Here is a 22,137-nt window from a genome sequence, read left to right as displayed (position 1 = left end):
TCTTGTATTCATCTGGACAACTTCAAGGGATCTGAACACTATGAAATTAGGTGAAACATTCAAAAAGTGGTTCTAAAAACACATGCTCCAAACTTAGATGTAAAAAGCCCCTGTGTGCAGCTGAATGAAGGCCCCTTTCAAAAAATTGCTGTATAGATTTACACCCCCAGTTAAAATAGATGTCTGTGATGAAAACTTTCACTAATTTCATCAACAGCCTGCTCTGAATAGATAGCTGGATTTGGTAATGACATTTAATGACAGTTCCCCTCTGGAATAAAAAGTCGTCTTCTGAGAATGTTGGTGTTCATAGTTTCAGATTCCAAACAAGTTGCAATTTTTGGTCCTTGGTGTTATTCATATGGCATTAGTGGTGCAACTTCACTGGAATGTGTCAACAGGGGACTCAGATGTTGCTGAATTGCAAATAGTGAATGGTGTAAATAGCAAACAGTACTTTAAATAGGGATGATAGTTTTTGAAACAAGTATTGTCATAAACAGATAGTTAAGGGGTAATGCCTCTTTTACCTGTAAAGGGTTAAGAAGTTCACCTAGCCTAGCTGACATCTGACCAGAGGAACCAATGGGAGGACAAGATGGTTCAAAAGGAAGGAGGGAAGTTCCCTTTGTCTGGGTCAGTTTCACTTTTGACCGGAGTGGAAAAGCTCCAGAATTCAGCCTCTTATTAAGTAGTGAGTATTAGTGAAGGAAATAAATAGGTTTATGTTTATTTCTTTGTAACTTGTCTTGTGCAATTAGAGGAATAATCAAATTGAGTATTCATTTGTGTATTAAGTTTTTGCCCAGGGGAACATCCTCTCTGTTTTAAATCTGTTGTCTGTGAGAGTAGCTGGTACGCTAATCTCTCCCAGAGGGTTTTCTTTTACCTTTCTTTTCTTTAATTAAAAGCCTTTTTTTAAAAAAACCTAATTGATTTTTCCTTGTTTTAAGATCCAAGGGGGTTGGATCTAAATCCACCAAAAGTTGGTGGGAGAAAGGAGGGGGGATGGTTAATTTCTCCTTGTATTAAAATCCAAGGGGTTTTGGATCAGTGTTCACCAGGAAATTGGTAAAAAAAGTCTCTCAAGGCTACCCAGGGAAGGGAATTAGTGCTTGGGAGTGGTGGCAGCCAGACCAGATCTAAGCTGTTAATTGAGCTTAGAGCTTCTCATGCAGGTCCCCACATCGGTACCCTAAAGTTCAGAGTGGGGGAAGGAACATTGACATGGTGGCAGTGGTGGGATTTTTAGGACCCAAAAGCCAGATTTTTTTCCTCCTTTGAGATGCTGGGGAAGCAGTGAAGGAGAGATATCCTAAAGGCAAACAGATAAAGTTTTTCTAACAGGGCTCTGTTAGAATTGGCTTCCAGCTGGGCATAGCTGGAAGATAATTAACCTATTGCCAAACAAGTTACAAAACAGATTTTACTTGTTCCTTCTTACTGAGGTTCAAGTTACATTCACAAAGGGTTTCCAAACTGTTTTTTTTTCTAGTATAGCAAATGTCAGGCAAGGGGAAAGACACTATGCAAAAGGACCTAGACTTAGCCAAATTCCAGGCTGAGGAAAACAAAAGGGAACATGACAGACAGATGGCCAGATTTAAGGCTGAAGAAAAAGCAAAAAGGGAGGCAGAGGCAACTGCCCACGAAAGAGCTTTGGAAATTGAAAGAACAAAGATTGAAGCAGAAAAGGCCAAGGCAGAGGCTGACCACAAGAGAGCTATGGAGCAAAAAGAAAAAGAGATAAATCATGAACTGGAGTTAGCAAGAGCTAGGCAAAATATACCAGCCAACCCTAACAACCCCTCTCTAGGTACCGCTTCCCATTCCAGAAAATTCCCCACCTACAAGGCAGGTGATGATACTGAGGCCTTCTTAGAAAATTTTGAAAGGGCCTGCCTTGGATACGACATCCCTCCAACCCAGTACATGGTAGAGCTGAGGCCGCAGCTCAGTGGACCCTTAGCAGAGGTGGCGGCTGAAATGCCTAAGGAACACATGAACAGTTATGAACTTTTTAAAAACAAGGCCAGAATCAGAATGGGGCTAACACCCAAGCATGCCCGTCGGCGGTTCAGAGCCCTAAGGTGGAAACCAGACGTGTCATTTACCTGACATTGACAAAAATTGTGATGCCTGGGTATCAGGAGCAAGTGTTAAATCTCTGGAAGATCTGTCTTTCCTAGTGAAAATGGAGCAGTTCTTAGAGGGTGTTCTTGAGGAAATAGAAAGGTACATCCTAGATGGGAAACCCAAAACTGTAACAGAGGAAGGGGAGATTGGAGCCAAATGGGTGGAGGTGACAGAAAAGAAAAAAACTAGTAGCAGTTGGAGCGAATATCAGAAGGGGCAAGCCGAAACAAAACCTTACCACCGGGGACAACCCAAGGCCCCACCCACATCCCAAGGGAAACCCCAGACGCCTTCTCACCCCACCACACCAGTCTCCACCAACCAACATCGCCCCGGTGATACCTTAGCAGGGCGATGTTTTAAATGTAATGAACTGGGACATATAAAGGCCCACTGCCTCAAGAACCCCAACCGATTACAGTTCATTACACCACAATCACACCAAAGATCCCCAGGTCCAGATGCCTCTCAAATACCCTCGGAGCGAAGGGAAACCTTGAGAGTGGGCGGAAAGAAGGTTATTGCGTGGAGGGACACTGGGGCACAAGTGTCGACTATCCACCAATCCCTAATGGACCCCAAACTCATCAACACAGAGGCTCTGGTGACAATTCAACCCTTCATGTCACACTCTTTAACCCTGCCTACAGCCAAGTTGCCTGTCCTATACAAGGGCTGGTCAGGAATGTGAACTTTTGCAGTCTATGACAATTATCCCATCCCCATGCTACTGGGGGAAGACTTGGCCAACCATGTGAAGCTAGCCAAGAGGGTGGGAATGGTCACCCGTAGCCAGGCTAAGCAAGCTTTCACACCCATCCCTGTTCCTGAGCCGTCCACCAGGGCCCTGTCTGTGTTACCAGAGACCCAGACAGAGGTGGTGGAACCGGATCCCCTGCCAACGACTGCATCAGCCATAGTGGATAAAATCCCAGACACCCAGCCAAAGCCAGTCCCAGAACCGGAACTGGCAACGCAACCAGCACCAGAACCATTGCCAGCACTGAGTCCAGCACTTGCAAACCCGTCTACAACTCCAACGCCAGAGGGCACCAGCAAGCCTGAACTGGCCGAAGCAGCAGATAACCCTACCCAAGAGGCTCAGCCAGAGCCTGAAATACCACATAGTGCACCAGCGGAGAGCGGTTCACAGTCAACGGAAACAACCCCAGCACCTACATCGCTTCCAGAAGGACCAAGCCCAAGTCCACAGTCCAAGGAGGAACTGATGTCTCCAACATCAAGGGAACAGTTCCAGACCGAGCAGGAAGCAGATGACAGCCTTCAGAAAGCTTGGGTGGCAGCACGGAGCACCCCACCGCCTCTCAGCTCTTCTAACCAATCCCGGTTTGTTGTAGAACAAGGACTTTTATACAAGGAGACTCTTTCTGGTGGACACCAGGAAGACTGGCATCCTCAAAGACAGTTGGTAATTCCCATTAAGTACCGGGTAAAGCTCTTGAGCTTAGCCCATGATCATCCCAGTGGCCATTCCGGGGTGAACAGAACCAAAGACTGGTTGGGGAAGTCCTTCCACTGGGAGAGAATGGGCAAGAACGTTGCTAATTATGTCCGGTCTTGTGAGGTGTGCCAACGAGTGGGAAAGCCCCAAGACCAGGTCAAAGCCCCTCTCCAGCCACTCCCCATAATTGAGGTCCCATTTCAGCGAGTAGCTGTAGATATTCTGGGTCCTTTCCCAAAGAAGACACCCAGAGGAAAGCAGTACATACTGACTTTCATGGATTTTGCTACCCGATGGCCAGAAGCAGTACCCTTAAGCAACACCAGGGCTAAAAGTGTGTGCCAGGCATTAGCAGACATTTTTGCCAGGGTAGGTTGGCCCTCCGACATCCTTACAGATTCGGAAATTAATTTCCTGGCAGGGACTATGAAAAACCTATGGGAAGCTCATGGGGTGAATCACTTGGTTGCCACCCCTTACCACCATCAAACCAATGGCCTGGTGGAGAGGTTTAATGGAACTTTGGGGGCTATAATACGTAAATTCATAAATGAACACTCCAATGATTGGGACCTAGTGTTGCAGCAGTTGCTTTTTGCCTACAGGGCTGTACCACATCCCAGTTTAGGGTTTTCACCATTTGAACTTGTGTATGGTCGCGAGGTTAAGGGGCCATTACAGTTGGTGAAGCAGCAATGGGAGGGGTTTACGCCTTCTCCAGGAACTAACATTCTAGACTTTGTAAGCAACCTACAAAGCACCCTCCAACACTCTTTAGCCCTTGCTAAAGAAAACCTAAAGGATGCTCAGGAAGAGCAAAAGGCCTGGTATGATAAACATTCCAGAGAACGGTCCTTCAAAGTAGGAGACCAAGTCATGGTCTTAAAGGCGCTCCAGGCCCATAAAATAGAAGCATCGTGGGAAGGACCATTCATGGTCCAGGAGCGCATAGGAGCTGTTAACTATCTCATAGCCTCCCCCACCTCCAACATAAAGCCTAAGGTATACCATGTTAATTCTCTTAAACCCTTTTATTCCAGAGAATTAAAGGTTTTCCAGTTTACAGCCCAGGAAACAGATGACGCGGAGTGGCCTGAAGGTGTCTACCACGAAGGAAAAAGTGACGGTGGCGTGGAAGAGGTGAACCTCTCCGCGACCCTTGGACGTCTGCAGCCTCAGCAGATCAAGGAGCTGTGCACTAGCTTTGCGCCAATGTTCTCAGCCACCCCAGGACGGACCGAATGGGCATACCACTCCATTGACACAGGTAATGCTCACCCAATTAGAACCCCACCCTACCGGGAGTCATCTCATGCCCAAACTGCTATAAAACGGGAGATCCAGGACATGCTACAGATGGGTATAATTCGCCCCTCTAAGAGTGCATGGGCATCTCCAGTGGTTCTAGTTCCCAAACCAGATGGGGAAATACGCTTTTGCGTGGACTACCGTAAACTAAATGCTGTAACTCATCCCGACAACTATCCAGTGCCATGCACAGATGAGCTATTGGAGAAATTGGGACATGCCCAATTCATCTCTACCTTAGACTTAACCAAGGGGTACTGGCAAGTACCACTAGATAAACCTGCCAAGGAAAGGTCAGCCTTCGTCACCCAGGCAGGGGTGTATGAATTCAATGTACTCCCTTTCGGGCTGTGAAATGCACCCGCCACCTTCCAAAGACTTGTAGATGGTCTCCTAGCAGGATTGGGAGAATCTGCAGTTGCCTACCTCAATGATGTGGCCATTTTTTCTGATTCATGGGCAGAACACCTGGAGCACCTGGAAAAGGTCTTCGAGCGCATCAGGCAGGCAGGACTAACTGTTAAGGCTAAAAAGTGTCAAATAGGCCAAAACAGAGTGACTTACCTGGGGCACCAGGTGGGTCAAGGAACTATAAATCCCCTACAGGCCAAGGTGGATGCTATCCAAAAGTGGCCTATCCCAAAGTCAAAGAAACAGGTCCAATCCTTCTTAGGCTTGGCCGGATACTATTGGCGATTTGTACCACACTACAGCCAAATTGCTGCTGCCACTGACAGACTTGACCAGAAAAACACAGCCAAATGCAGTTCAGTGGACTGATGAGTGTCAGAAGGCCTTTAACCAGCTTAAGGCGACACTCATGTCTGACCCTGTGCTAAGGGCCCCAGACTTTGACAAACCATTCCTAGTAACCACAGATGCGTCCGAGCGGGGCGTGGGAGCAGTTTTAATGCAGGAAGGACCGGATCAAGAATTCCATCCTGTCGTGTTTCTCAGCAAGAAACTGTCTGAGAGGGAAAGCCACTGGTCAATCAGCGAAAAAGAATGCTATGCCATTGTGTACGCCCTGGAAAAGCTACGCCCATACGTTTGGGGACGGCGTTTCCAACTACAAACCTACCATGCTGCGCTAACGTGGCTTCATACCGCCAAGGAAAAAAACAAAAAACTTCTTCGGTGAAGTTTAGCTCTTCAAGATTTTAACTTTGAAATTCAACACATTTCAGGGGCTTCAAACAAAGTGGCTGATGCACTCTCCCGTGAAAGTTTCCCAAAATCAACTGGTTAAAATCGTCCTTAAAATGTAAAAAATCTTGTAGTTTTTACCTAAGTAGTAGTATATGTAAAGGTGCATGTGTTTTATTAATCTGTTTATTCTAAAGTTTAGAAAGAAATCACAGCCAGTGCAGTCCAACACTGTCTGAGATTTGGGGGGCGTGTCATAAACAGATAGTTACGGGTTAATGCCTCTTTTACCTGTAAAGGGTTAAGAAGTTCACCTAGCCTAGCTGACACCTGACCAGAGGAACCAATGGGAGGACAAGATGGTTCAAAAGGAAGGAGGGAAGTTCCCTTTGTCTGGGTCAGTTTCACTTTTGACCGGAGTGGAAAAGCTCCAGAATTCAGCCTCTTATTAAGTAGTGAGTATTAGTGAAGGAAATAAATAGATTTATGTTTATTTCTTTGTAACTTGTCTTGTGCAATTAGAGGAATAATCAAATTGGGTATTCATTTGTGTACTAAGTTTTTGCCCAGTTTGAATCTGTTGTCTGTGAGAGTAGCTGGTATGCTAATCTCTCCCAGAGGGTTTTCTTTTACCTTTCTTTTCTTTAATTAAAAGCCTTTTTTTTAAGAACCTGATTAATTTTTCCTTGTTTTAAGATCCTAGGGGGTTGGATCTGGATCCACCAGGAGTTGGTGGGAGAAAGGAGGGGGGATGGTTAATTTCTCCTTGTATTAAAATCCAAGGGGTTTTGGATCAGTGTTCACCAGGAAATTGGTAAAAAAAAGTCTCTCAAGGCTACCCAGGGAAGGGAATTAGTGCTTGGGAGTGGTGGCAGCCAGACCAGATCTAAGCTGTTAATTGAGCTTAGAGCTTCTCATGCAGGTCCCCACATCGGTACCCTAAAGTTCAGAGTGGGGGAAGGAACCTTGACAAGTATCCAAAAGTAAGTGTCACTAATAGGAATTACCGTGGTAAAGTTTTTCCCAGAAGATGTCAAGGACCACATTACTCGTCAAAAATTTCAAATAATAATCCGTCACTACAGTCCCTGGAGGAGATAATGAACAACATGGGGGACCTGAAAAAGATTTTAGTCTGCCTTGTAGTTTATTGGTGATGTTCTGCAGTGGTGCATCTGAGACCTAAGTTGACTTTCCTGACCTTGTATTTCACTCTGTGTACAGGAAAAGCCTTGAAACACAGATGAGGCAACAAGTCTGCCCTTTGGATAAAGGTGCATACTCTGATATTGCATGTTGACTAGCAGTGAAATTGAGCATTTGGGGTGAAATTTACCTGTGCCAAGAGCCCATATAAGGCTTATGCACCAGTTAAGTCCTACATAAGCTATCAAAATAGGACTTGAGTGTTACATAGGCTTTGTTCAGGGCTGAATTTCACCTTTAGTCCACAATCTTGAAAGACTCTCACCTAGCTGTGACTTTACACACTGTGAGTAGTCCCATTAACTTCAATGTCAATTACACTGCATAGCCAAGCTCATGCATAAATCACTGAGGACCATAAGCCTGTACTCTTCCTGCCACCTAGGGAGGCTTAATACTGTTAGAGATAGCATGGAGCAGAGGTCTGTCTCCAGATGAATTGCAACAAGAGGAGGAAGGTTCTTTGTACCTGTTTCCCTAGCAGGACCAGCCAGAGTCCACCCCTTAGTGTTTTAAAATATATTGTACTGGGCTCCCACCCTGTCAAGTGTTCAGCAATGGCCAGCATCTGTAGGAATATCAGAAATGACAACTATAACTGAGCAGAAGGCTTTCTTTTCAAATGCTTTCCATGCAGTATTAATGTTGAGAAGTGCTTCTTACCATAGGAACTTTCAGATTGTCAAGCAGCAAAAAAATAGATGGAGGTCTCCTTTCAGGATTGCATGTCCCATATTGGTGTAGTACAGTTCCTTTTAGACAAGTTAGTGGAAAGAGAAAATCTTGGCAGCCTTTCGACAGAAAAATGTTTTGTGTTATCGCTGGGGCTGAAGAAAAAACACACACACGCACACACCCGGAATGGTGTTTCTGAGGTGTAGTAAAACCACACTTGAAACACAACAATCTTTTCCAGGGATATAAAACATATTCATGTCAACAGGAAGGATCTCAGTTAGTTTCAATCAAGCCAATATTGAGAAGAAAAAAATTTAACACAGTTCTTGTGTTAAATGGTGGCACAAGCAGTAACTAATCTGTGCTTTGTAACTGGGGAGAAAAAGAAGCAATTTCAAAGATGATAAGCATGAAATGAGAACAAAAATGACAAGGAGTGCAGTAAAAGACAGTGACAGCTAGAGCTGGAAGTAGAAAAAGAGTTAGAAAAGAGGTTTTCATGACAGTCCACCAATAGAAACAACTCAGCATGTCATCTATTCCTCTAGAAAAGCAAATGATCTTTCAAGAGAAGATGAGGGCTTTCAGATCAAGGACTTGGTACTTCAGCCCTCTCTCAGGCAGCATTTCCACTGAAGTCAGGCCTGAAATGTGCTATGTACGTTTTAGAGATGGTGTGAGGTCTTCTGATGTCTATCCAGCCACTTGGGCACAATGCAGTTTGGGAGGCAGTGCATGTTTCACTATTGGGGAAAATAAACACAGGTCTCACAAAGGGCTAATGTCAGAGGAAGAGCAGATAAGCCCAGCTAACCCATCTTTGCTAAAAGCAGAGGGATAGTTCCCCCTCCGCTCTTTCTCTTGTTCCCTTTGGACTCCATCTTCCCACCTTTTGACTCTTCACAAGTTGGTGAAATAAGAACAGTAGAATTTAAGAATCGTCAGATGAGAGAATTTGAAGTGGGAACAGCAGAAGGAACTGGTGCCTGACTGGGGAGTTTATTAGACTCCAAGGCTTTCTTACTCGTGGAGAGAGCAGCATGATGATCTGATGGGGAGTTTAAAAAAAAGAGAATTGTTCAAAATGGGAGTCTCCTATCAGCCTCATTTCTTCTACAAGATCTGTCCTCAGCTACTCTGCGTTCCTTCCAGTGGGCAGAGAACAAAAGGAGAACCTTCCATCTCCTGTTTTCCATTCCCTCTGGAAAGAAAGACCTTGCCACTGGTTTCTTCTTACTTAGCCAGAATCCAGAGGAAGCAGAATGGCTTTGACAGTTCCTTCTCCCAGCTTGAAACTCCATAGTCGGTGTGTAAGTGAAATAGCTCTGGCGAAACTGATTATTGGGAATGTGTGAAATGTTCCCCTACACAGCTCCACACTGTGAAAAACATGGATTTTCTTTCAGATGCATGTATTACCTTGTTTCCGTTCTCTTCTTTGTGCCATTTCCCATCATGCAAATTGATGCAAGTTGACTTCAGCAAATGACCTGCATACCCTTGATGATGTGCAGCCAGCAAAATTGATGAGATTTTCCCCCCTCTGACTTTGATCTACTTTAACCCCCACTTATCACTGCCTCCAAGTTAACTCTTTTTTTAAGTGTTTCAGTTAACCAGACCTAAGGGTCATCTGTTTGGATCCCACTCTGAATACTAAGCAATGTCCTGTGAAGATATTCAAAGTAGATTCTTTCCCCCTTTTGGTGTATTACTGGTATAATTTTAAATAAGTCAGTCTTCACTAGGCAGGAAAAGATGGATAAAATGATAAAATACGGTTACAGAATCTAATTAGCAATGGGCTATAGGTACACATTTATTTACAAAATAGAAGAGTAAAATTGAACCAAACTCAAAAGTATAACAATAAGAAACTATAAGAATCATCACAGGAATACAAACCTACATTCATATTCAGTTGTATGTCTTTTATTTTACTCCTAATAATTATTACTCCTAATATTGATCTTGAGAATTGGAGAAATTATCCCTCTGACACATCAACAGTCAATTTTGTAGTTTGGCCACTCCCTAGAAGGGACAACTAATTCACTCGAAAATCTCAGCCCTTCAGGCCACTCCCTGGACAAACATAGGGCTTTGCTTCCATTCAAAGGAAAGTCGTTACCCAGACTGCTCTACTGCCTTCCTTTTTCCTTCAGGAAAACTTCTAGAATGTGCATTTCTTTGGCAACTGACAAGCTGCCAATGTAACATTCTCTGGCATATGCCCATTAGCTTCACAGAAGGAATCAGTGTTGTTGTCTCGATTGACAATGGAAATTAATTAGGATCACAAACCTGCATGACTCAGCTGTTACTGAACTTCCAAAACCCAAGTATGATTATCCCAAAACAGAAGTATCATTCATAAATGCAGCAGCAATGCAATCTACAGTCTCAAAAACGTAATAGTGGTCAAGGCTGTTATTTTCCCAATGTGCTCATGCAAAGGGATAAGGGGGCATATTTCACTTTTTTATTTGCTGGTGTACATTACCTGGGTTGCTTTTGAAATCATGGGGAAGCTAAAAAGCAATATGGAGCCTTCAAAAGTAGGCATGCATGGGGAATGGGCAGAACCTCAATTTATATCCCCAGAATGTTTTAGTGAGCCAATATGATCTGTCACAGGGTGAAGTCCTCCATTATTGGCTAGGAGCAGAAGCAGATCACTTTCCCCCCAAGAGCTAGGGGAGAGAAACAATGAGTGAACTGATGCTCAATTGAACACACTTCACTCCCTGGCCTGCACTTGGAGCAGCACAGGTATGTGCTGCCCCTTACTCAGGGACTGTATGACAGACTGTAATGTTTGCTCCTGGTATGCAAAAAATAGCTTCTGTGCTAAGGATAAGATGTTCTGGATTTCAGAGAGATGCACTGAAATGCAGATATCTTAAAAATAACCAAGGCTAAAAATCAAATGACATCAACTCAGGAAACTTCATAAATTCAGAAGGAAATGATCTGCTGGTGTGTTTGTTAAAAAAGAGGGGGGCAATCGACAAACTGCACAGAAGGAACAAGAGCAGATGAGGTCCTGAGGAAATGATGGTTATTTATCTGACAGAGATTTACTAAGAGGGCTAAAAGATACAGTAACACTCACTGCAATTCTATCAACTTTGATCTGTCAAAAGTGATTAATGTGATCCAAGGCAAAAACAAACCCAGCTGGATTTTTGACAATGTGTAACCTCTCTGACCCACAGTGATCCAAGTAATGACCAAAATACTTGAGGTGGTATAACTTAGCTGCTCGAGGACCTAATCTTGTGACAAACTGGGAACTCTCGGTTCCCACTGAAATCAAGGGAATTCGAGGTAACTCAGGGCCAGATCCTTATAGGATCCTCCCATGGGATTGGGCAGGAAGGGATAGAAATGGGCAAAGCCTCAACTCACTTCTCATGGAAGTTAGGTGCCTATATACTTTTGAGAATCTGGGCTTCAGTGCCTTGCAGGGTCAGGCCTCCTTTTAATAATGATGGCTTTTTGACTAGTAACAAGCAATAGCTGTCTAACCATGCAACAAAAGTACTTCCACATTTAAAAATAAAATTCTTGACTTGATTATGGACAGCAGCATAATATAGTTTGCATGTTAACCAAGTAATGAAATATCATGGAGAATACTTCCTTACCTATTTCAACGTATCTTAAATTCTGCAACTCAGTAGAAGTTCATCTCAGATGGACCATTATGCACCAGTTATAGATATCATTTAGTATCGGGGTATCAGACAACTTTGAATTCGGTCCCTATTATGGTAGTTGCTGTTCAAACCTATTAAAAAGACATACTAATTAAGGGACTATGCTCCTTTCCTTCATTAGCACATGGTTACACAGGGACACCAGTGCTATGTTCCACTGGCTTACCAGAACCACTAACTACAATGAAGAAACTTTCCCCATCCCCAGCTTCTCCCTCTGTCCCAGGAGTGCTCCTTGAGTGTGAAAGCTTTTGGGAACAAGATGAGAGGCAGGTTGACTCAGGTGAGCATGTCCTCAAGCAGTTTCTGGATTTCACGCAGTACAAGCAGCCTCCTTCCCCATTGACAAAACACAATGAATCTGAAATGCAACGTGATTTTGAGGTTTGGTGCAAGTCTCTCTCACTTCTCTGCTGAGGACACCTGATTTGTATTTCCAGAACTGCCACTTTCAAGTCATTTAATTTCCGTTTCTCAGTTACCCTACCTGTAAAATGGGATAAAGAGTTATCTGTGTCACAGGAATGTTTACATCCTAATCAGTGTTTGTACTATATTTTGAGACCCTCAGATGTGTAAATGCATAGTTATCATTGCTATTTGTGTCATTTTCATGCTAATTTTCACACAATCTTCAAACGTATGTACTTCGTGCTAGAGATGTTCACCTGTCTCCAGCTCTTGCCTGAAAAATCTTTATACAAGTTGACCCCTGGACTCAAGCAGGACTGTTTACAGGAGCAAGGGTTCCAGGATCAGGGCCAAAATATCTTGGCCCAGATTCTGCTATATGATTCTGTCCATAAAGGGCAACCTGATAATTTCCCTCACACTAGGGAACTTCCCACTGGTGTAAAGCTTATGGAGCTAGTAGCGTCAGCTCCAGTGTCAGCTGTACCCACTCTGACCGAGGGTACATAGTGAGAGAGAAAACTGTGGGCCAGGCAGGTGGGATGCATATCAGATCAAAGCTCCACTGTGCTAGATCTCACATGGAATAAATTAGAGCAGCCCCCACGCTGAAGACAGGCAGAGGGTTAAATCAAGGAGCTCAGAAGCAGTGGAGAATTGAGTTTGTAACAAAAAACCTGTATTTGGAAAGATGAAATCTGAATATAGAATCACTTTCACATCCCTTGTAACTATGCCTGGCCTGATCCTGTGAGACACTCAGTACCCTCAACTACTATTGACTTCACTGAATTATTTTCATGACATGCAGTGGAGGGCATCTGAGCCAGTAGGCAAAGGCGTCTTTTCAGGATATCAGCAAATAGTGCCCTTTATTAGTAGGAGCTCAACATTTATAAGTAGCAAATCATAATTTCTTTTCAAAAACTGTACAATATAATAATATTGTGAACAATTCTATATTCTGGTGAGTGTTCTGACCTTGACAGCTCCTGTTACCATCATCAGACACTATAGACGTATGTATGTCAAGGCTTAAATTCAATAAAATATCTCCCAAGGATTGATTCTATTTTGTTGAGTTATATGGGGGAATATTATACATTTTAGCTTCCTTTAATGCTACATTGGCATACTACAGTTATGGATCAAGTAACAAATGTTATTTACATGATTTTTAAATGCATTTTTCAAAGAAAAAGCAGGCAGCATGTCTTTCATTTAAATTACACAATCAGTATTCATCAGTGTACACAGATGAGTTTGTGCATTATTCAGTTGGCAGAGAGCATGCAAACTTTAAAAGAAGCAGAAATCAAGGAAGATAGGATAATGGTGGCAGAGACAAACAAGGGAGGATTTTAATATGGGGAGGGCGGATGCAGATGGCTGTCTCTTTTGCACAATTATATTGACCCAGCATTTCCAGATTATAATTAGAGAAGAGCCGGAACCAAAATTCCAGCTCCAAACACCATTTGTTTTATCTCCCTCTTTGGGTGGTGAGAGAAGTGAAGAATCTGAATCTAGACCCAGTTCTAGATTTCACACCTGGCTCCTTGCTCCATAAATTGGTCTAACTGTAATACCGGGTCCATCCACTCTTCATACTTACACTCATAGCATAGCATAATACTTAACATTTATATAGTATGCTTTGCCAATGTATCTCAAAACACGTTAGTCATTAAGTAGATAAGCCTCAATACACCCTATTTGATAGGTAAGTACTAATATAATCAATTCATGGAGTGGAGGCCAGATTCTCTGCCCTGATCTGCTCTCTTTGCATCACTCTGTGACCCAAAGAAAGTGAAAATCTGTCTCCAGTCTCCTCCGAGGGAATACAATGTATGTGAGTCCTCAGAAGCCTGGGTTGCCCAAGTTGACTTCTACACCACCTTTCACTCAGCCCCTGGTGCAGGGGATGGGAGTGGAGAAGGATGAGTTGGTGGTAGCGAGAGTGGTTGAAGCACAATTCTCTCTAGCAATCCTCAGCTGGCATATGACTCAGTAACCAGCTGACACAATTTAGAGCTGCTCCCAAGCTGCTTTAACCTGGGCCCAGAGCAGAAAGAGAATCAGGAAGCCATAACTCGGTCCCTGACAGCTTCTCCCCCACCACCCCCACCCCACCACACCCTCCTCCTATGTCCAAGGTGAGCTGGATTCAGCAGAGAATTAGGCCTTGTATGATTTATGACACAGAAAGGTTAAAATTTCAAAAGTGTGCACTGATTTCATGTGCCTCAAATTTTGCATTCCTAACTACAGATAATGCTGACTTTTTTCAAGGGTGTTGAGCACCCCAGCTCTAGTAGACTTCATTGAGAGCTGGAGCAGCTGTTCAGTAATTCTGAAAATCAGGTCTTAAGTATCTCAAACATTAGTGGATCCCTTTGAGAACTTCATCTTAAGTAACTTATTGTAGGTCATAAGCTGACCTACTGGTCAGGAAAAACATGGAACTCAGAAAATCTGATTAATGTTCCCTGCTATCCTATTAGGTCTTTCCAAAGCACCCATAAATGGAAGTATCTAAGCTCTGACCACATTTACTCCATGTTTGTACTAATGCAACTTATTATTTACATCATTCATAGCCAATAATTTAATTGACAAAACTATGACATGGTAAAAAGCCACCATAGACTTCTGCACATATAATCTGTTGCAGCAGGGCAAGCGGTTTTAAGTCTGTTGTGTGAATCTCTCACTTTTCAGTGCTACTGAAGCTCAGCAAATTTCAAAAGTTGGGGACAGAACTTCATCATTCTGTTAATGTATATATTTATCAGAGCATAATTATGAGAACTTTTCACACCACTTGCACTGACAAAGTGAGGTAACAATCCCAAACTTAATAATGGTGCATAGCAGAGAACAGCACCGTTTAAAATACAAACAGACAAGTAAATCCTTAAGTTTTCTTCCCAGGAGCTTTTGTCACAGATCTGGTTGACCCTTTGAGAAAGATATAGGTTGGACTTCTGTAGGTGAATTCAGCTGTGATGTTTCTTTTCATATGACATTCTTTCTGCAGTTTTCTTTCAGGGAAAGTATCTGCCATGCTTCCCGGAATGGTATGGTAAGAGACAATCAATATCTTAACAAAAATCTGAGGGAACATAGTGCTCTTTGTCAGTTGTGGTGTCCTTTGATACTGTTGGAAAGTATTTGTCTTCTGCCTGAAACTTGACCCTGTCATTCCATTACAATGAATGACTTCTTTAATCCTTCTTTTCTGAGCTCAGCTATATATGTGAAGAGCTTTCAGATGCATGAAACAAGAAAGAAAACATATCCTAGACTTTCATAGATTGGAGTCTACAAAGCATAGTCAAACATCTGATCATATATATGGTTCTTTCTAACAAGCACTATATTCTTATTTTTACTTTGGTACTTCTTGTCCTCTTGATCCTGTTCATAGTTATTTCCTTGTCATAGGCACATCAATTTATTGTTAATCCAAGGGAATGATTACTGTGTGTAGATTTAATTTCAAAGATTGATCTAAAATAAAGTACTGAATGAAATAGTTCATATTTACCCATAAGTGTATATAGGGGGGTAATCATTTTTCCAGGCTTTCAGAAAGCTCAACAAAAGTTTACTCAGGGAACAAAAAGAAAATCTCAATAGCATAGTTTGTTTTACCTCCTGCTCAGATGCATCTTTAAAGATTGTAATTTCCAGAATACTGTACCCACCTCAAATGTCAGGTTTTGATGAATCAAAAGGCTGGGGAGGGGCAGAAGCATTTAAAATAAAGATATTATAAATATTAAGGTATGAAAAATACACATTTTTTTAAAAAAATCACCGCCACATATAGCAGTCATGTTAACCAGGCAATGCTGTAAAGAGTTTAATGGTGGATGTATTGTGATATAAGCTAAGAAAGACAGAACTAATTCCAGCAAAGGTTTGTAAGAGACTTTATTTAAGTGCAGCTATGTTCATGTGGCATCAGGCTAACTTACCACATTTTTTGGTATCTTAAAAGTCTAGGCCAAAATTTTCAAAGCTAAATATATAAAGTTATGCTTCTGCATAAAAGTAGCTTGATAAAAGTAGTCAGAAATGCTACATATCCTACTTAATTCAGTGGGAGCTATAGATACTCAGCACCACTGAAACCAAACCATTTTTAATTACACATCTATATTATACACAGGACATGAGCATTCCCCCCTTAGTTAATTTTTGGTTCTAATTGAGTCTTCCTAGTTCAGTCTTGCCCTCTTATAGGATTTTTTTTTTTTTTTAGCATCCCTCAGTGGGGCTGGCCCTTTCACAGTTGCTGCCCTAAAGTTGTCATTTTGTAACTGGCTACTGCTTGTTGCATCTTCCCCTTTTCTAGCTAGTAAGTACTCTTAATAACTGAGATGCTTTCCTTTTCATTTTGCTGAAGTACCAGACCTTCTCAACTAAATACCTAAATATGGATTTAGGACCCTACCTCTGGGTACCCAGATTAACTAAAGGCAAAACTTTCTATAGAAGTGAAATCTGCTCTGATGTATACATTTCCTGAACCGGTTTATTCACTAACAAAGGTCACAATTCAAAGGCCATATCTCGCTTACAAGACTGATAAGATTATGCAGTATATGTGTTTATATGTCAGGAAATAGAACCACATTCTTTTTCTACATTTTACTTATTAAGATGGAAGACACAAAGAAATTCCAGTTTTCACTATAAATTATTTATCAAACTATGAAAGATATTACATCCAAAACTACATTACAAGAATATTAAAGTTGCAAAGTCAAGCATTCAAAAGTTAGGAAATGATAAAATTAAGGTTGCCTGTACAAACAATTCAGCCCTCTTGTATGTATGCATCATGATCTTTAATTACATGCTCACATGCAATTGTTTCAACAGAACCCCTGTATTTGCTGTATGGTAGTTTTTCAATATTTCTTTTTAACTTCCTCATTCAGTGTATGACCCCAGGCCTTATTTAATGCACACAATCCAAACCCTGTAATGAATACAACATTATTTTCCTCCTGGGTGCTTTTACGGTGCTGTCACCATAATATCATCACCATAATATCGTTGTGGTATTATTTCCTTTTTAGAGCTGGGGGATGGAGGCCCACAGATATTAAGGAAAAAGTTGTCAAAAGTATCCATTAATTTGGGGTGCCCAATTTGAGATACCTAGAGCCTGATTAAGTACTCTGAAGAAAGTACTTTACAGTACACTCCCATTTATCCAAAACCCTATTATCCAAATCCCTTCTCCCTCTCTCCCCCCGCACATGTGATACATGCTGCAGAAGGCATGTATTTCATGCTGGGGGGAAAGGAAGGGATTTGGATACTGCAGAGATTTGGATAATAGAGTAAAGACACATCCCAAGTCAGGACTGTAAGGAAGAGGCAGAGGAGGGCAAGACCATGGCCATGTGGGAGGCTACCCCGCTGCTGAATGGATCCTGCGGCAGTGCAGGGAGCCCTCTGTAGACCCACTGTTATGGGCTTTAGTGACAAGGGCCATGACAGTGGACCTGAAGAGGGCTCCCTGTGCTGCCAAAGGGACAGTGACACCTGATCCTTACAGGCACAAGGTCCAGAGGGGAGGCTGGGGTACTGGCAGGGCAGAGGCTCCAGAACTGGTGGGACAGAGCAGAAACCCTCAGCCAGGACTGCAAAGAGGAAGAGGAAGATAAGCCCCCAGCCATGCTGAATGGCTCCCATCTTCTTGATTATCCAAAATCCTGATTATCCATGTAAAATATTTGTCCCTCTCCCTCCCCCCATGCTATTTGGATAATCAGGAGTATACTATGTTCAAAAAGGCCTCTCCCATTGACTTCAGTGGTGAGCACTTTGTACTTCAAAAAACCAGAACCCAACGATCTGAAGGTGGACACCCGAAACTGAGTCACATACTACTAGTGACCATCTGAGAAAAGTTTGGTTTAAGAGACTTGCCCAGCATCACACAGGATTTCTGTGGCAATGGCAGAGATAGAGTTCAATTCTCCAGGGCAGTATTCAACTGCTTTAATTCTGAGACTGCCCTTTCTTGTCCTGCAGTCCCCTGCTTCATTCACTCAGCACCTTCCAACTTCTGCAACAAATGAGGCAGGGGCACAATAAACAGCCTCTTTCACTACACAACCCTGATTCATCCCCAGAGCACTTTCCATCTTGTGCAATGAATGAAGCAGGGGACCTGGGGGTGGGGGATGGGGAGAAGTATGTGATCATATAATTAAAGAATGCATCAAGATGGTCTGAATTAAAGTTGTATGTGCAATCTTAAATCTGGCATTTCCTAACTTAGAGTGCTTGATTTTGCAACCTTAATGTTATTTTAATGTGGCATTTTGGATGCAATCAGTACTTTGTCCTGCTAGTGAAGGCAGGGGGCTGGACTCAATGACCTTTCAAGGTCCCTTCCAGTTCTAGGAGATAGGATATCTCCATATATTATTAAATTTTCCAGTGGCGAAGCACTAGAATAGGTTACCTAGGGTGGTGGTGGAATCTCCTTCCTTAGAGGTTTTTAAGGTCAGGCTTGACAAAGCCCTGGCTGGGATGATTTAGTTGGGAACTGGGGGGTTGGACTAGATGACCCCCTTTGAGCAGGGGGTTGGACTAGATGACCTCCTGAGGTCCCTTCCAACCCTGATATTCTATGATTCTATGATTCTATTACAGCAATTCCATCATGTGGCTTCATATTAACCCCCTACTTCAGTCATCAGCAAGGTCTGGGCCTTCAGATCCACAGTACAGACCTCTAATGCTTGAGCTAATGAAGTAACAGGTAGCAGTACTATGCTGTTAATCTATATGTGAACCAGGCTTTATACCGTTTGCCAGTGGATGTCACAGCTATTTACCAACAGTAAAGTCACATAGAGACTCAGGACTCCTCGATTCAATTCCAGGTTTTGGAGGGGAGTGTATTCTTATGGGTTATAGATCCTTCTGACCCTATTACCCTGTCCTGCCTCTGTTCCCCTGCCAAATTTCAACTCCCTGATCCATAGCATGAAGGTACAAGAGCTTATTAATGAAATAGTTTCATTGTTTTGCCCATATTGAAAAAAAATATTTATTTTCCCCTAATTTTATTCTCTGAATCTAAACAATTTCAGCCTGAGTCAGAACCCCATTCTCAGCCAGAATGGTTAAAGTCAGGTGAAGTTATAAGCACATGTAAACAGGATTTTATAATGGAAACTGTCAAGCAACCTTGACATAGGCAATGCAGCCAGCTCTGCTTATAATAGAGACTATATTTGAATGTACATTAACCTCTGTTGCATATAAAGTTAAAGTTGATCTTTTAAACTCTGGTTGGAATCTCCTAGTTATTTGACTGCTTGATTTCATATCCTTAACCATGGGATGGTACCCATTTATGGAAATTTTCAGTATGGGATAATAATATGCTGGGGTTTATGCCCTCCCCCCTAATATATGTAAAGAGAGGACACTATGTGCAGATCTACAATTCCTGCACAGAGACGCTAAGCTGCATCTGTGTCATAGTTTCCCATCTTAGGCCCCACAAGGTGCTTAGTGGGTTTGGGGTGCTTAGTGGGGTTGGCTGGGAACAGGGCTGAGGGGAATGCACATCATTCCCCCTCCTTCCCCATGGAAAAACTGGAAAAAGTATGGCTCTCCCTCTGTTGAGGGAATTCCAGGAGCTAGAGACCTGCGGGAGGTCACTGAAATGCAGAGCTGCATAGTAACCCTCTTGTGAATGGTCCTGGACACTGTCACATCTGCTGATATCTTCACAGATCCATGTAGATCCACAGAATTTCCATGTGGACCCTGTGGCAACGGCTCCTCCATGATGAAGTAATGTGGGGAATGCTCCAGGATGGTATCCTTGCTAACTGTTCGTCCAGAAGCACTCTCCTGTTGGTTCTGCCTACCCACCCAGATAAATTGTGAGGATTAATTATTTTGAGCCCAATTCTGCCACCCATACTGTGAGTAGCAGCTTACTCTCTCAAGTATTCCTATTGAAGTCCAGGGAACTACTTTCATAAGTGACCCTACTCAGAAGTCACAATCAGGCCCTGAATGTAAGTAAAAGCACTGACAAATTGAAGCTCTAAGGATCGTTAGCTCAATATTTTCTAGAGAAGGAAGTTAATATGCGGATCCTTGCATAGGCACCGACTCCGGGGCTGGGGCTGGAGTTACAGGTGCCAACTTTCCAATGTGCAGGGGGGTGCTCACTGCTCAACCCCTGGCTCTGTCACAGGTCCTGCCCCCACTCCACCCCTTCCCGTCCCCTCCCCTGAGCCTGCCGTGCCCTCGTTCCTCTCACCCACCCACCCCCCCCCCCCGAGCCTCCTGCATGCCAGGAAACAGCTGATTGGGCGGTGCAGGGAGGGAAGGGGGAGGCGCTGATCGGCGGGGCTGCCGGAGGGCGGGAAGCACTGGGAGCGGGGGTGGGGGGCTGCTGACATATTACTGTGGCTCTTTGGCAATGTCCATTGGTAAATTCTGGCTCCTTCTCAGGCTCAGGTTAGCCACCCCTATTGTAAGTATTGCTTATTTATAGTAATATGTCTTAATAAGATTGACTGTAACTGAAAGAACTTATTAGTGTCTGTCTGGAAAGGACACTGGCTGTTGCAGTGCTGAAGTGAATTTGTTTGCCGTAGGGCCTATCAAATATGTGCACAGCTGCATATGATTTAGCAATTAGCAATGTCCAAAACATCTAACTCTGTCAAATTTTTTACATGGTGCTAATTTTACATAGGACCAAAAAGAGTCTTGCATGAGAGAAAATGGATCTAACAAAATGCATTACAATTATGTTAGCTTATAAAAGGTGATTTTAAAACCAAATGGAAAAAGGGCTGAATATGCTGAAGCCTGCTAAATGAATGGGAAAAAATAAATAGGTTAGTGAGTTAATCCTTTGGTGCTGGCCTTTTCAGAAGGCTGATTGGGGATGAAGGGAGAGGGAGGAAATTTTGCTTCATCATTATCTAAGTCTTTGAAAAATTTGCTTAGAAATCTCAAGAATATGCATTCGGTTGAGATTCCTTGCACTTTTGTTTCTTGTCATAGCTAAGAGTGTATCACAAAGCAGTCTCTTGTGGTATCTCAATACTGCTGGTTCCGGCTCCGTTTGCAAAGCTTGATGTGAAAAATATATCAAAACATTTTCGAACGGTCAGGTCTACTCAACCTGACTGCCATTTATGTGTGAGTGCACAACTTGACATGTGCAAACAAACAAAAAGATAGGTATGCAATTGTATGTGCTGATGGTATAATTTACTCATTCAAATCCCTTCTCTTTCAAGAAGATAGTAATAAGCCAGCACAGCAGCATTTGGCTTCCTCAGACATTTTAGGCTACTTTGCAGTCAGGCTTTAGAGCAGATGACAGTGGTGATTGAATCGATGGATGATCTCATTGCCATAGGTGATAAATCTGTGGTAATAGTGATGGAGCCGCCTTTGACACTGGCTGATCATAAAGTGTGGCTGACTCACTACAAAACTTTGCAGTGGTGGAGCAGTTCACACTTAAACTGTTGTGAAGTGGTAAGTACAGCTTGCTTTGAGTGAGAATGAGAGTGGGGCAAAGGGACCTTTATAGATTTGGGTAAGGCAGGAAAGGATCTGTGTATTGTGGGAACAGGGCTGGAGGACTATTGAACTCAGGACCCAGTACGTGCCCCTTACCGCTGTCCAGACTGCAAACTAGCGCAGGGCTGTGCCACAGCCCAAGGCATGTTCATACCCATATCCCTCAGGTGTGCTATAATTCTTGCCCCCAGCACACCTCAAAACCCATTCTTCGGGGTGGGGGGTGGGGGGATGTTGTGCATGGTAGGGGGGGGGGGTTCTGGCACAGTCGCATGCATGGGCCTGTGTCCAGTTGCCAGTGTAGGCATAGCCTACGTCGGATGTTCTTATTCCAGTATGGTGGATCACATAGGGGCATAACAGGGAAGCTCTTGCTCCTCCCTGAACATTCTCACCTGTGGAGCCCCATAGGATTCAATCAAGTTAATACAACAGTATTTATTGTTTTTACTGGAATAGTGACTT

Source organism: Emys orbicularis, chromosome 2 (genome assembly GCF_028017835.1).
Source record: "Emys orbicularis isolate rEmyOrb1 chromosome 2, rEmyOrb1.hap1, whole genome shotgun sequence".
Classification (NCBI taxonomy): domain Eukaryota; kingdom Metazoa; phylum Chordata; order Testudines; family Emydidae; genus Emys; species Emys orbicularis.
This window is presented reverse-complemented; position numbering follows the sequence as displayed.